The sequence below is a fragment of the Mastomys coucha genome, unplaced genomic scaffold (assembly GCF_008632895.1).
Source record: "Mastomys coucha isolate ucsf_1 unplaced genomic scaffold, UCSF_Mcou_1 pScaffold3, whole genome shotgun sequence".
NCBI classification, from domain to species: domain Eukaryota; kingdom Metazoa; phylum Chordata; class Mammalia; order Rodentia; family Muridae; genus Mastomys; species Mastomys coucha.
The window spans coordinates 32444612-32460784 of NW_022196909.1; the positions used below are offsets into that span (position 1 = coordinate 32444612).

Sequence of the window (16173 nt, forward strand, 5' to 3'; positions counted from 1 at the left end):
TTCACCCTGCCCAGTAGCCACATCAGAAACCTTGTATTTCCTTCGTCAGGCTGTAATGTCGCAAAATGTCACTAGTATACTGTCCAGCATTTTTTTTTTCTGATTAGCTTCTAATTACGAGTCATATGTTGACAATAACACCCTCCTTGCAAGAGGAATAAGCATTAATCAGAGTGTGACAATTCAACAGATGTCACATTTGTCCCGGAGGTTAAGCATAGCAGGGAAAAGGACGGTTATAGCGCTTGTTCTTTTCCTACGGCTGTGAAGAAATACCTTAACAAAGGCAACTTAAAGGAAAAAGGGTTCGTTCTGACTCAGATTAAAGTCAAAGCATACTCCATTGTCTCACCTGGAGAGCCAAAGACTTAAGAGCCTGAAACTGCTGGCTACATTGTATCTAGTCAAGAAACAGAAAGCAGTGAATACTTTTTAGTACTCAGCTCTTTCCACTTTTCCAGTCCTGGACACCCTGCCATAGGGGATAGTTCTGCTCATAGTCAACATTGGTCTTCCCATGCCAAGTTTTCCCATAATCCCTCATAGGCATTCCCAGAGACCTCTTTCCTGGGTTGATTCTAGATCTTGTCAAGCAGACACGAACCATTACAAACTGTAATAACAGCAAACGTTGGTATGTTGGTATAGCTTTTTAACAGTCAGGTACTATGCTAAATCTTGATTACATAAAGCCCCTGCAAGGAGGCACTTATTGTTTGACAAAACCTTCCCTGGGGAGATACAACACACATGTCTACTTACCCCAGAAAGGGAACCCACTACAGAGCAAAGTAAATATGCTACTGAACTCCACCTTAGAGAGCCAATTTTATTGGGGTGACTTACAGGAATATGGGTGAGGGCTTACTCACAGGAGCAGAAATGACTCCAACACAGCTGCATTACCAAAGATTACCCTAGCGCAAAAGCTGGAAACCTGGAACACACAGCTGAAGGCAGCTGGACAGGTGGGAGAGTATCCTTTCCAGGTGACTCAGTTGGTCCAAACCTCTTCCAGGCAGTTAGGCTGGTATTTCTTTCCCCCAGGCATTATTTAACTCTTGGGCAGGAGGAGCCTAGTAAATCTGGTCAGTTTCAGGGACTTCCTGAAGCTATTTCGAGTTGTTTACCTTCTGAGATGAAGAGCTTCCCTGCAGGAAAGAATGTTTCATTCTCAGCGGAAACTGCTACAAAACACTTGGGACTCAAATGCAGGTGGTCAGATGCCGCTTGGCTCTACCCATTGAGACATCCAATCAGCTTCCATTGAAAATTTGCCAACTTTGATGAACACCACTGAGCGGACACTGGTGCACTAGGTGACTAATAGAGCCTGGCTGTAGACTTGTCTGGTGCTGTTTCCTCTTTTTCTACAGGAAGTTTAGTGGCATATAGATGTGTGGGCAATATATGTTTGCTTATAGAAGGGAAGTTATCTTGATTGGAGTAGCTATGAAGCAGGGGTTTTAAATTTTTTAACGGTTATGGGGGAAGTGCTGTAATGTTACAGGAGATTTACTTTAGCATTGTCTTCTTACATCCAGCCTGAAACTTGTACTCCCTCCCATCATCCTTGGTTCTGTTCAGCATTGGTTCCTATCCCAGTTTATTGTATGGCAAGACTTTTCTTGCGGAGATGAACACACAAGTCTACTTACCCCAGATAGGAAACCCACTACCAGCCAAAGTCCAGACATCACCAAAGTCCAATTTGGTGAACAATGGTTGACATGCAACTGACAGGAGCAGACATGTCTCAAAGCTGACTATATCACCAAAGCCTGCCTCAGCGCGGACGACCACTTACTAAGCTGGTGCACTACTGCACGGGCAGCTCAAGAGGTTGGAGAGTTTCCTTATCAGGTAGCCCCCAGTTGTTCTCTGCAGCCTTTCTTCTCTAGAACGGGTTTTTTGTTTGTTTGTTTGTTTAAGCTCAGCTTCCCTGACTTTTTGTAGCTCTGCTAATGCTCCTCTCAGAGAGACTCTCCGTTCTTATTGTTTACTCAGACAGGGAGGGGCTTCGTGAATCTCATCAGTTTCAGGAACTTCCTGAAGCTCACTTGAGTTGCTTACCTTCCTGTTTAAGGAGCTTTGCTGCAGGATGCAGCATCTTAAACTCTGGAGGGTGTTTGTTATACAATGTACCCTGACTGCCTGCTTTCTAAAAATGAGGAATCTGAACCAGGAGAACAATTTACCAAGTGGCAAAGTCATGATATACCACAGATACCACAGATGAGTTTAGGCTGTTCTTGAGATTTCTAAGCACTGAATTGTGGCACACTTACATGTGTCTTTTCTCTTTGGATTTTACACTATTACTAACGAGATTTAGCTACATTTCCCCAACATTTTCATTTTTTACCGTAATGTCCATTATTGTCTGTATTGTAATTAACTTACTCTTCAAATGACTTTGGCATAAGTGGAGTTATTTCCATTATGAGAAATGTGGCACCATCCATTAGCTTACTATCAACTGCTTGGTTCTGTGGTGGGCAAAAATTCAGCTTTGGAAGAAATGGTCAAAGAGTCTTCTGAAGCAGTGGGGCAAATTCAACCTCAAACTTTGAGTAAATGACCGCCAGTTGCTGCAGATTTTCACTAATACTTGGTATCTGCAGTTCTTAATCTTGAGGTAATTCTGGATGATGTGGAATGGTATTTCGCCGTGGCTTTACTTGACATTTATCAGATGGCTGATGATACTGAAATATTTTTATGTGTATTGGCTATAAATATTATTATTTTGTGAAGTACTTACAGAAGTGTTTTTGCCAATTTAAAGTCAATTTTTGGGGGAATGGGAAAGAGCTCGGTCCATTTGCTGCCTACAACACCAGTATTATGATCTGAGTTTAGGTCCCTGGACCCTACATGAAAATCTAGACAGACTGGCACACCATGCCTGTAACTCCAATACTCAGGAGCGAGGGTTATATACAGGATGCATCTCTGAAACTCATTGGTTAGCCAGTCTAGATGAGTCATGAGCCTCTGGTTTACCTAGATAACCTGATTCAAAAATAAAACTAAAACTAGAGAGTAATCAAGGAATGACACCCAACATCAACCATGGGCCTTCACATATACATATGCACATATCCACACTAACAAGTAAACACATCACATTCATCCATCCATCCCTCCCTCCCTCCATCCATCTATCCATCCCTCCATCCCTTTATCTAACTATTCATCCATCATCCCTCCATCCATCTATCCATCCCCCCATCCCTTTATCTTTTCATCCATCCATCCATCCATCCATCTATCTATCCCTCCATCCATCCATCCCTCCATCCATCCCTCCATCCATTCATCCATCTATTTATCCCTCCATCCATCCCTCCATCCACCCCTCCCTCCCTCAATCCATCTATATCCATTCATCTATCCATCCCTCCATCCATACACCTATCCATCCATCCCTCCATCCATCCCTCCCTCCCTCCCTCCATCCATCTATCTATCCCTCCCTCCCTCCCTCCATCCATCTGTCCATCCGTCCCTCCCTCCATCATGACACAGAAGGAAAAGAAAGTGTTTATCTACTAAACAAAGATCCATAGGAGGGTTATCCCCTGTTAAGATCCCCAACTCCTAGGGTGGTCTCAAATTCACTATCCTCCTGCCTCAGCCCCCTAAATGCTGAGATGGAGGATGTGTGGCAGAGTGCCCATCTGGTAGTTTTTTCAATCATATTTTGGACCCAAGCTTTTTTTTTTTTTTTTTTTTTTTAAATATGTGTGACAAACTCCTCCTCCACTGGCCTGGCTCTTCATTCTCTCAGTGTGTCTTTGGACTTATACTAAGTTTTACATTTTAATGGAATCTTAGATAACTGATGTTTTCCTCCGCATTTAGTATTCTTATGGGCCATGGAGATTTTTGCCCATCTCAAGATCACAAAAAAAAATGCTTGCTTATTGTTTGCTGCTTGTTTTCGCTTCTGTTGATTTTTGAATTGATTTTTGTGTATGATGTGAGGTGGGGTTATAAGCTTGAGGTTCTCGTTTTTGTTTGTTTTTTGTCTCCTTGTTGCTGTTATGGCTGGCCAGTTATCTAGCAACACTGACTGAGAGCCACCATTTTCCTGTGATATCTTAAAGGTGCCTTTACCACAGTTCAAATGACCCCATGAACTGGAGTCTAAGATCCCGTTCTGTTCCTAGGGCCTGTCAGCTTCTGTGAACTTGTATTTTTATCTGCGTCTGTGTGAGTGTCTATTATTTGTGTGTAGGTACCCTTGGAAGCCAGAGGAAGGTGCCTGAGTCCCTGGAGCTGAAATGGGTGCTGGGAACGGAACTTGGGTCCTCTGGAAGAGCAGCAAGTGCTCCTAACCTCCAAGCTGTCTGGCTCCCCACGCCATCCGTACACCTTTAACATTGCACTGCTTTTCAGCAAGTCCGGGCCTCCAAAACACTCCTTTTACAAAGACACCTCTCTTGCTACGTATTTTTAGATTTGTTTTTCTTTTAGTTATGCGGATAGGAAAACAACTCACTCCCGCCCTATCCCTCCAGTTCCACTTCCTGCCTTCATTTATTTACACAATTTCTAAGTTGGCCTTTGCTCTATCTCCACCGCTACCCTCTCTCATCTTAACTTATGTGAGTTCAAGTCACAGTTATAGGTAATTGCTCTGCCTTCGCGATCGCTCGTTACTCTTGACATCCTACAGTTTTGTCTACTACACTGCATAAACTTACCCTAGCTGGGCACACACTGTGCACTCTGCTCTTTGGAGACATCATCTCCCACAGCCCCGGCTACTAGAAAATGACTCTTTTTTATCTCTTTGAAAGGAAGTCACTGTGTGCAGCTTCGCATAATCACCGTTCCCCATTCACAACTTCTATAAAAGTGATGTGGAACTCTTCCTCGAAGGACAGGTCTATTTCTCCTACCCATTTGTGTAGTCAATAGTCTAGGCAACTGTACATCAGTACAATCGATATCAACACAGGCTCACAAGACGGCCTGATGCTTTGGCTTAGGACCCAAAGCTATTTTGTTGTTGACCAAGTGTGCCAGCTTTGGTCTGGGAAGCCTCAACTGATTTTGGACCCCTTAGATATACTTGTATTTTTGCAAGCTATGTTCTGGTTTTCTGACTCGAGAAGATATTCCAGACTCATCCTGCATGTCTTCCCTCCCATTTCCGGAAGAAGCTCTGCTTCCTTTGACACAGGGTGGTGTAAGAAACCAAGATCTGGGTGTCAGCTGTGCTTGGCTTCACGCTTTTGGCATCAAGGTATCTTGCTAAAAGCCCGAGCAAATATCGTCTCTTTCTGTAGTTCTTCTATATCACCCTGTCCATTCTTTTCTACTAGACAACATAAAAAGTTTGTTGAAGAGCTCCCAAGCTGCCCATTGCATCTCCTAACTAAACCCTATGGTTGGTTGTTTCCTTCTCTTTCACCTCTTCATGTCTTCCATCTTGCCATTTTCTTTTGCACTCTGTTCCCATTCAGAAATATTCTATCTCTAATCCAGATTTTTATATGTTTTTATTAGTTTTCACTAGTCTATCTTTTCAAAGTTTGTATTCTTTCTATTCTTATCTTCCATACAAACTGGCCCACACCATCAGCTGATGGGCTATCCCATACACAAACTGGCCCGCAGTGGATAGGCTATCTGACTCACAAACTGGCCCATGCCATCAGCTGATGGGCTGTCTCACTCACAAACTGGCCCGTGCCATCAGCTGATGGCTTTGTTGAGGCCCTGGCCTCCAAGCCTTGAGTCTGGGCTGGGTTATTGACCTTTAAGCCAGAGCTTCAGCCCCACTGGTCAGCGACTGTTCTGTTTGGGTTTCTTCCACCATATTTACTATGTAAGCTGGCAGTGAAGAGCCAGCCTGCTTTAATCCCAGGTAAGCAGTGGGTTGGTCCACACACAGACTCTCTTAGCAGACACTTCCCTGTGTTGGCTGAAAACTCTAAAATACCATCTATTTGCCTGGTTTCATTTTTATTATGCAAATGACACAGGCTTCAATTTTTCCATTACCAATATCGTTTCCTTTTAAAATACTTATATTTATTCTCTCTCTCTCTCTCCTTCCCCCACCTCGTGTGTGTAAGTCAGAGGTCTACATTGGAGGCCTCCCTCAGTCTCTCTCCACTCTGTACTTTGAGATAGGGTCTTGCATTGAACCTGAAGCTCACCAAGTGAGCTAGAACAGCAGGCTAACAAGGCCCTAGGCATCTGCCCGACTCTGCCACACCAGAGCTAGATTACAACCAGGTGCTCATTCTGCTTTTTACATGGGTGCTGGAGGTTCGAACTCAGCTCCTTATGCTTACAAGCACTTTCGCCACTGAGCTATCTCCCCATCCCCTTTATTTAGTGACACAAATGGAGAAGAATGCAAAATAAAATAATGATTCAAGCCAGAAAGGCTAATCCCTGAGCCAGGTAGAACACCAGCAAGATTGGTTCCTGCTAAGGGCCAGCCCCTCCCAGACTGTACTGTGAACGTGCTAATACCTGTCGCTGTGTAGCAATGGAGCATACCCTTGAGACAGCACACATCCAATGATGCTGAGGCCGGGTGAACATGGCAGCTACTGGTCTGAGGGACATGATAACTGGAGACATCCTCTGAGGTCCCTTTTGTGGGGTCCACAACAGTTCCCACTGATTGGTCTAGGAAAGCCACCCCACGTGGTGAGAGGGTCACGGCACCACTGGCCTGTTAAAAGTGGGAAGGCCTGAGCCTCTTCCTGGCATAGCGCTCTGACTCTGGGTTTGGGGGTAAATGACTACTCCAGACGTGAGTCACTGCAGTTTGGAAATTCTCAGCTGCAGCCTGCACTTTAAGAAAAAAAAATTATTATTATCATCTCTGACTAATAACTAGCAAACCCAGAGTGAAAAAAATAACTCTGTGGGAGATGAAGAGAAAGTTCTTAAAAAATAAAAAGAGAAAAAGAAACTTCACAAGGAGCTCAAAGCACAAGATGACAGAAATACAGAAAATCAAGCAGCGAGTCTTAAAATATTAACTGAGTAATTATACCAATTAACATTTAGTTGTATCTATGTCTATCCCATTTTGTCTCTAATAGAATGATAAATGGCGGTTATGGCTGGAGATGTCTGAAAGTTAATTAAAATCACTGAAACAGAACCAATACAATGTCCATTTTTGTTTTTAATTCATTGAACGCTAAATAATCTATCTCCTATTCTGAAATTTATTCCAAATGGAGACTGTTCCAAGAGTACACACGTTTCCATTCTTCTCTTGAAGTCCCCGTCATTTTGTAGAGTCTCATCTGGGCATCAAGTGGATCCACGGTCTGTACGAGAGTGGAGTAGAGTGTGATGTAGGGAGGACCGGTTATCCCAATTTCCTGATGTCTCGGGTCTCCTAAATCAGAGCCGCCCTGTTGTGAACTGGGTTTCCCCTGGCTTCTCATGTTCAGCTACTGCAGTCCAGATGTACTCTGGGGTCCTACTCCATGCAGGAGCTCTGTGGAGGTATGAAGTGAGGCAGAAACTAAATGAGACAACTTCCCTCTCCGGCTCATCGATAGCAGCAATCCTGAGAGGACCTGACTGGTCCACACGGGAAGACCACAGCTACCCATTTGACAGGAGTGACAATTCTGGAGGCACCAGCCACAAGGCCTGCTAGTTGGCTAAGGAAAGCCCATCTTTGGGGACCTGCTACAGCGTGGGATGTGGAAGGGTCCTTTCTACATCCAGCTGTGTAAGCATTTCTTGAGAATATTTTATTTGTTTTCTTATTTGTGTGTATGGGTGTTTTGTCTGAATGGATACCTGTCCACCAAGTGCGTGCCTGTGCCTGCAGAGGCCAGAAGAGAAAATCAGATCCCCCCTGGAATAGTGCCACAACAGACTACGGTAAAGGGCCATACGGATGCTGGGAGTTGAACCTGGGGTTCTCTGGAAGATCATCCTGTGCTCTTGACTCCTGAGCCATCTCTCCAACCTCTACATCCAGTGCTATGAAGGTTTCAAGGCCACACTCTTATTTCCTATCCATTGACTAGATAAACCAGTCAAATGTGATTGAGAACACAATTTCCTCCTCCACATGGAGTCACACAGCAACCTTTTGATGCCTTCGAAGTTACTCTCAAAATATTCTTCAGGGAAACGAGCGCTTAATGGATGTTAGATATGGTAGCCTTCACTTTGGGGTGGTATATGCAAATTTTGTTTTTCATTCTTGTAGCTGAGTCTGACAGTCTTTGCTCAGAAACTTAAGGAACAAAAAATACACAAAGAACTTACATTTACGGATCTGCATCTTCAGGAGCTAGACTCTGTCAGTCTCCAAGTAAATTCCCAGTGTGGACTAATGCTACCCAATGGGTGCTATAACATATGCTTGGCATGTGCTCCCTGTGAATGAATAGCCATCAATCAGTTGATGCATTGATTGTTTAGGGATTGTCTCTCACAGGCATTCCAGTATATTTAATGTAGACAAGCGCACCATTTATGAAGGGCAGGGAAAATAAATAGCCTTCATGTGACTTGTTCCACACCCCTGACTGTCCCCGCCCCTCCTCAGGCCTGTAGCAGTGTGTTGAACCTGTCCGACAGTAGCTATCCTATCTTGTGCACACTCTCTGTATTTGTACACTTCCCTGCCTCTGTGCTAGAATCCTGTTTCAAAGGCCAAGGGCTCTAGTTCGTCCTTTATTCCTTCTAAACTCTTACACCAGCCTCAGCACCCTACACAGGTCTCAACTGGATGATTTTGCCAGTATTGCTCCTCCTGGGCCGAACAGATGACAGGAGAGTGTCAGTGACTAGAGACCCCTGACATTTTAGCTCCTTTTGGACCCTGGTGATAAAATGCTTGCCTTTACATCTTCGCAAGCCCATTTTTTCCTTTTACACCGGGTGTTGGTTTGTATGTGTGCGTGCATTTTAAATAACCAGGCTGTAATTAAGCCAACCTATTCTTGATTTTCTAAAAATTATATAAATTATGGTTTCCTTTCTACAGTGCCAATTAAAATACATTGCTGAAATTAAAGTGGACCAACAGGAGTGTCATTAGCATATTCAAAGCCGAACGTGGATAATAATGGTGTTTACTTAACTGAAATTTAGCAGCATTCATTCAAAAACAACATGTAGCCTTAACTGCCATCCATGAAATAATGCATGTTGCTTTATGGTTCTGAACCCTAATTAGTTGGGAACAAAACAACTCCTTCGCCTCTTATTAACTGTTTCCATTCCGCTGTTCTCTGTGCTACCTGAAGCAGAACACGCTTTGGAGGTGGTGTGAACTCCTCCCGGGGAGTTCCTGGCCTGGAGACTGAGAAAGGATAATCCACTTTTCTTTTCTTTTTTTCTTTTAATTAGGTATTTTCTTCATTTACATTTCAAATTTTATCCCCTTTCCCCATTTCCCCTCCAAAAACCCCCTTATCCCACCCCCCTCCCCCTGCTCACTAACCCACCCACTCCTGCTTCCCTGTCCTGGCATTCCCCTACACTGGGGCATCAAGCCTTCACAAGACCAAGGGCCTCTCCTCTCATTGATGTCCCATAAATCCGTCCTTTGCTACATATGTGGCTGGAGCCATGGGTTCCTCCATGTGTACTTTTTGGTGGGTGGTTTAGTCCCTGGGAGCTCTGAGGGTACTGGTTGGTTTGTATTGTTGTTCCACCTGTGGGGCTACAAACACCTTAAGTTCCTCGGGTCCTTTCTCTAGCTCCTCCATTGGAGACCCTGTTCTCAGTCCAATGGATGTCTGTGAGCATCCACTTCTGTATTTGTCAGGCACTGGCAGAGCCTCTCAAGAGACAGCTCTAACAGGCTCCTGTCAGCAAGCACTTGTTGGCATCCACAATAGTGTCTGCGGTTTGGAAACTATATGGGATGGATCCCCAGGTGGGACAGTCACTGGATGGCCTTTCCTCCATCTTTCTTTATCCAAGTAAAAAAGCAGCCCATGTGGCTACAGTTAGTTCTTCTCCTCCTCCTGAGCATCGCCCTATTTATATCTGCACGTGGGTTTGCCTCCTTTGTGTGCAAATGCCTTGGCGTGAGCGAGCCAACAAACAGGAGTTAATCGAAAGGATTTCAAGGAACAAAAATTCTTCCCAGGCCCATCCAGTCTCTTCCTGGGAGAAAGCCTGGCCTAAGCCCTTTGTTGGAATGAAGCCTCTTCCATAGACCTTTATCTCCTGGGGTGATGCCTCCCTTGGGCCATCAAGTGTGGGCGACGGTTGAGACCACAGCCCTTGAATTCCCCACAGATTCGGGGCCAGATAATAAGAGACTGCCGGTGCTGCGCAGGGCCTGGGATGTTACATACACTGGTGCCTTGTAACGCACGCACGCACGCACATGAGGACCGTGGGACTCAGAGAGCCAAAGGTACCAAGATGAAGCTGTAGATCCCAAACCTGGCTGATCAAGGAACCAAGTCTCACTTTGTTTCCTGCCAGCAATGGGGACCCAGTGTTGGCCAGGACAAGGGACTGAGAGCCACTAAGCATGACCACCTCAGTGAGGACAAGGGGCCTGATAGTGGGCATGGTGACTGGGATGATTAGGGAGGGCTGAGAAGGAAAGGCTCCCACATCCAAACAGGACCTGGACACAGGGTGCCCAAAAGGTCAACTCTGAGCCAGCAGTTCTCAATCTTGCTAATGCTACAACCTTTTTTTTTTTTTTGTACATCTCATCATGTGGTGACCCCGCCCCCAACCATCAAATTATTCTCATTGCTGCCTCTTAACTGTAACTTTGCTACTGTTTTGAATCATAATGAAAGTACTGGTGTTTTGTGAGGGTCTTAGGCCACCCCTGTGAAAAGCTTGTCCAACTCACCCACAAAGGGAGTCACTACCCATAGGTTGAGAACCGCCTCTCTAGGCAAAAGGAGCAGCCAGCCCATAGGTTCCGAGACAGGAAGGGCCCCGGAACACTTCAGGGATGGGCAGGATGGTGAGCCACAGGAAGATCAGTGCTCTGGAACAGCCTTTGTGATTGGCAGGTTACTCCATACACAAACAAGAGAGTGTGGGGGTCAGTCATAGCCAGACGAGTAAATGATAGATACTGTGTGGCTTTCTCTGAGCACACCACAGCACAAGGGTAACTGGGTGTGGAGAAAGCAAAACCATTAAGGCTGTCTGTTAGAAAGCTGCTCAGCTTGTCCCATCTCCCTGGTCAGGCTGGTCATCCCAGTTAAGACCCATGCACACTTAAGCCACCCCACACAGATGACAATCTCTCTTAGGTATGATTGCACCACAGGCTGATAGATAACCAAGAGGGTGGCAATCGCGGAGTCAGTGCCAGCCCTCATAAAATTGGGACAAGTGAGGGCTCAGAGGCTGGAACTGAAGAGCGATGGCACCCAGAATCACCTCCCAGGACCTATGAGGTGAAGATCTGTCTGGCTGGTGGCAGCTCCTCACCTTGACGGTACTAGTCTTTAACCATTTTACCTAACAGGACACGAGGGTACGAACGGGGTCAGTCACAGCTGTGGAGATGCCTACAGCTGACCTTCATGATAGCTGGCCACTCGCCATCCCCGTTCTCAGACATTGCACAAGCTTTCGCATGCCTGAGCCTTCCCAACCAGTTTCCAACCAGTACTTGGGACACCCATTTCTCAGACTAGAAACTCAAGCTCGGCGGCCTCTGGAGGCATGGTGGAGACGACTGCCTCTGATCCCTCTCTGGCTGTGTGGCCCTGGGTAAGACGCCTGAGCTCTCTGGGGTTCACTTGGCTTCTCTGGGCAGAGGGAAGGTGGTCAAGGCTGTCGGCATCAAAAGGTTATGCTATGCATCTGAAAAGCAGTCATGTTGGGGAACGGGATTAGGAAAGGTTCGAGGAACATCTAAAACATAACTAATTAGGCTTTCCAATGGTGGGGAAGTCTGGGCAATTGGGACGTTCACTGTGACGTTTTTAGAGGGGAAATGGACCCAAAAGCCCAGATCCCAAGACCGACTCCTGAGAACTGGGATTTTTGTCTACAGGTTTCAGAAAAGGCCAAGGGCAACAGTCCATTTGGTGACTGGTTCTTGCAACGCTGTGACTAAGTCCTTTCAAGTCTCCCGAGGAGAAAACAAAATAAAATTCATAATGAAAAGGGGGTGTAGTCTATCGCTGAGGAATGCCGTGTGAGAGTAGACACGGGAGTGAGTTATCAAAGCTAGTCTGGTATTCTTCCTCTGATGGCCTTAGGAGAGATACCTACCCGAGTGTGGGTGGTTGAAACAGGATTCTGGCTGAAGCCAAGGGGAAGACGCTGCACACTCCAGTCTTCCCTTTTTTGGTTCCTAAAACAAACCCACAAGAACTTCCAGAGAGTTTTGTTCACTGACACTTGCCAGCACTTAGCGTGTCCTGTGATCTGAATACAGAAGGTGCTTGACAAATGGAGAGATTAAGGGACATAGTCAAGTTCGTCCTGGGTGTTTGGAAGCGTTACAAGCCTGTGTTTGGGCACTCACTGGCTCTGGCTCCCCTGCCTGCTTATCCTCAGCCCCTTCCCACCTTGGAGAGAGTGAGTCAGATGTACTAAGGCTTAAATAGTGCTTCGAAGTTTTGTCCTGAGCACATAGGTGTGTATACACACATACACACACACACATGCTCAAACATATATACACACATGCACTTACATCCACATACATACATACACATGCGTACACATACACATGCACACTCCAACTCATGCACACACACATATGATACACATATGACATACACACACGTGCTGTTTCTTGCACACACACACACACACACTTACATCCACATACATACATACACACATACACATGCACACACACTGACACACATATGATACACATACAACATACATACATGTGCTGTCTTTTGCACGCACACACACAGAGCTCCCTGTGGATAGGTGAATTTGTCATTATTTGCAAACACAGGGTGATGAAATGCATGTGTAATAGGGCAGAGTCGTCTGTCGAGGTCTTCTTCACCTCTAGTGTTTCTGAGCTAAGAGATGTGGGGCCAAATCAACCACTCGCGGCATGTCTTCAGCGTTCTTTCATGAGACGCAATCAGAAAAAGGGATCTAAATTGCAAAAAAAATTTTTTTTTTCCTTTCAAAGCTCCCATGGCTGTCTCCTGAAAAAAAAATCCTGTTTATAAAAAGCAAACTCTGGGCTGGACGTCACCAGGTCCCTGGGGTAAACACTGCCTGTGCGCTTATAAAACTGTTGACTGAAACTGTCCCATGACTCAGGGACAAGCCCAGTGAGCCCGCAGAGCAGAAACACACATTTTTGTCAGTTGCCTGGAGTGTGACTGTGCGTCTAGCCTGTCTGCAGCAAGAGAAGCAAGAGAGACTGGGACTGATCCTAAAGACCCCGATTCTCTGGGGAGCCCCCTTCCACACTATGAAAAGGAGAACTCAGATCTGGACCACCCCCTAAAGTGAGAAGGGGGAAAAGAGACCACTTGAAAGGAGGTTCGGGATTTGCTAGCAAGCAAAGAGGTCCCATTCAAAGATGCCCTGTCTCTGTCCTAGCCTCAACTGGGCCTCCATCCTTACCCTAATCTACATTCACCCCTTGCAGCCTAACAACCACTCTGCGAGATAGCAACTAGCGATCTCCCACCATGCTCTAGCCAAGGACAACAGCGTCAGCCACACCAGTCTCCATCTTCATGATGAGAAAACTAGAGACTCTGAGAAGGGGGGTGGCACACCTCGCTACACAGGCTAGGTAGGGTGAGTGTTGGTCACTCGGGAGTTTGAGTACTTGACGACGTCCACTGAATTAGAACAGGGAGTCGAGGGTTGGCGACTTGGTTTCTGCACCCTTAAAGTAACAAGAAGAATGATACCTGCTTCATAACATGATGAGCAGAACAAAGGCAACCAGGCAGCACCAGCAGTGGAGGGCTTAGTACACTTTGGTGCTCGATACATACAAACCACTATTATTTTTTCATTACTATTACTATTATTACTATTATCACCCTCACCACCATATCGTGAGCATCCTTGCTATGAACGGGTAGCCCATAGGTGCAGTTCCTAACCTGTTTCCCCTTTCCAGTTTTGCACAGAGTGTCAGGGTTTTGTACTGCCTTTCCACACGATGTCTCTGTGTCCCCGACTGTTCAAAACAGCGAAGGCTCAAACTCTCTTTCTAAACCCGGTGCCGTTATTCAGTGTTATGACGGGCTTGAGGGAATGTCACGTCTCCTTATCTTTGTGGCGCATGATCAAGAACCATCAATAGAAGGCCGGGCGTAGTGGTGCACACCTTTAATCCCAGCACTTGGGAGGCAGAGGCAGGCGGATTTCTGAGTTCGAGGCCAGCCTGGTCTACAGAGTGAGTTCCAGGACAGCCAGGGCTATACAGAGAAACCCTGTCTTGAAAAACAAAACAAAACAAAACAAAAAAACCATCAATAGATATGGGAGTGAAAAGCCTGTCCCCCGTGGAAGGCTAGAGTGGCGTGATGGCAGAAAGCTCAAAGGGTCTCTCCCTGAAGCAACCATTCACTCCAAATCATGCCATTACCAAGTGACGGAAGGAACTGGGAAGATGTCTCTGGATTCCTTGCCCTGTGTCCTTTGCGTTCTTCAGGTACCCTTGCCTGTAGCAGGCAGGGAGAAGAACAACCAGAAAGAAAGGGCCTAGCTAGGGCTTCAGGCAGATCCGCCCTTAGCTCATCTCTGCTGGCGGCCATTGCATTCAGTGGTCTCCACACTGACTGCAGAGGGTGGTGCGTCCGAAATGAGCGGCTTTTGCTTCATGCCAAGGGTTGGGGGGTGTATCTAGATTCTCTTCAGAGGAGGATCCTGGAGGTCCTTGCTTGGCAGTGTGGTATCTCCAAGGGAAACTGTTTGACATAGCATGCGGGAAGACCAGCAGAACTAATGAGGAGTTATCTATGAGGTTCTCTCACTGCCTGGAAGACACTGTGTTCCCATCCAGAACTCTGCTGGCTGGAACACGGAGAGCAGTCTCATACCTCTGAACTCAGGTGACTGACACAGTTTAGGAAAAACGCTAGTAACAGAAAATATGGACAGATCACACAAGACAAGTTTTGGTCATAGGGCATACTGAGGCCAAAAAAAAAAAATTAATGCTCCTTATGGTGGACTTAAATTCACTCTACATCCCACGCATGAAACTTTTGGCATCTCCCTACCTCCGCTTTCTAAATGTAGAGCTGGCAGGTGTGCACCATCTATCCCCTAAATTTCCAACCACTTCGATAGTCCCAACCTTTTCCTCAAAGAAGCAGTCGTTCCATATTTTGAACCTTCTGGGGCAGGGATGGGGGGGGGGGGGGGGAGGAAAGCGTACGTTATTTAGATCACTTTAAGTATGTAACTGGGCTTTCTGGGCTTCGATGATGGTTTTTCAAAAAGATATAATCTCTTTTAAAGTGAATTACAAAAACTTCGACCTCCAAGGTTCCCTTTCTTCCTGCCAACCTTCTTTCTCAGTAATGATGAATTCATTGTTCTTGGAAGCAGAAACTCAGAATTTTGGGAGAACTACCCTGAACCTTCCCTTCCTCAGTATCTGAAGAGAAGCCACTCTTCTGCTTTTATTTGATGGGAGCTGTGCATCGCATGAGCTCAGACACACAGCTCTGAGGCCAACACAGCTGAGTCCATGTTCTGGACCTGCATCTTGCTGTAGTGACTTGGGCAAGTCACGTACCCTCCCTAAGCCTTTGCCCCCCCCCCCATATATGAAATAGTTAAGATTAACCTCGTTCTTTCACATTGGTTATGAGAGACACAGTGACGAACCTAGAATGCTAAAGTTGTGCCTGGTGCACAGCATTAAGCAATGAAAACCATCTAATAAGTAACAATTATTGCATACTTAATATGCAGCAATAGTATGCTGGCAACTTCCTACCACTATATTTAATCATCACAATAACTCGATGGTCATTCCAATCACTTTCCAGATGAAGGGGACCAGGGCAGAGCATCTACGAAATGTGTTGAAGTACACACAGGCAGGGAGTGGCAACATTGGGGTTTGAATGGAAGACCAGAACCCACCGTCTTCACCCTAACAAATGGTGACCTTCCTGGTGAGATTATTCAGCTGAAACACAAAAGTGTCTGTACTTAAGTGCTATGAAACAATTGCTTTGGCATAGATACTTTGCCCGAGCCTTTTGT

At 45.8% G+C, this 16173-nt stretch overlaps 1 protein-coding gene and 1 long non-coding RNA gene across 3 annotated transcripts in view; one reads left to right on the top strand and one right to left on the bottom strand.

The window, feature by feature from the left end:
- The first annotated feature begins 11389 nt into the window (after positions 1–11389).
- The window catches only part of Egr2 (early growth response 2), a 14579-nt gene continuing 9795 nt past the window's right edge, over positions 11390–16173 (top strand). The window contains exon 1 of one of the 2 annotated variants that reach the window (XM_031348178.1): positions 11390–11440. The gene's annotated coding sequence lies outside the window, so the exon portion shown is untranslated. Of the gene's footprint in view, positions 11441–11630; positions 11719–16173 lie in introns of those variants that run through there. The other variant, XM_031348176.1, reaches the window with a different exon arrangement.
- The window catches only part of LOC116075164, a 4923-nt gene continuing 3080 nt past the window's right edge, over positions 14331–16173 (bottom strand). The window contains exon 3 of the long non-coding RNA XR_004112446.1: positions 14331–15031. This is a non-coding gene — a long non-coding RNA (uncharacterized LOC116075164). The remainder of the gene's footprint in view (positions 15032–16173) is intronic.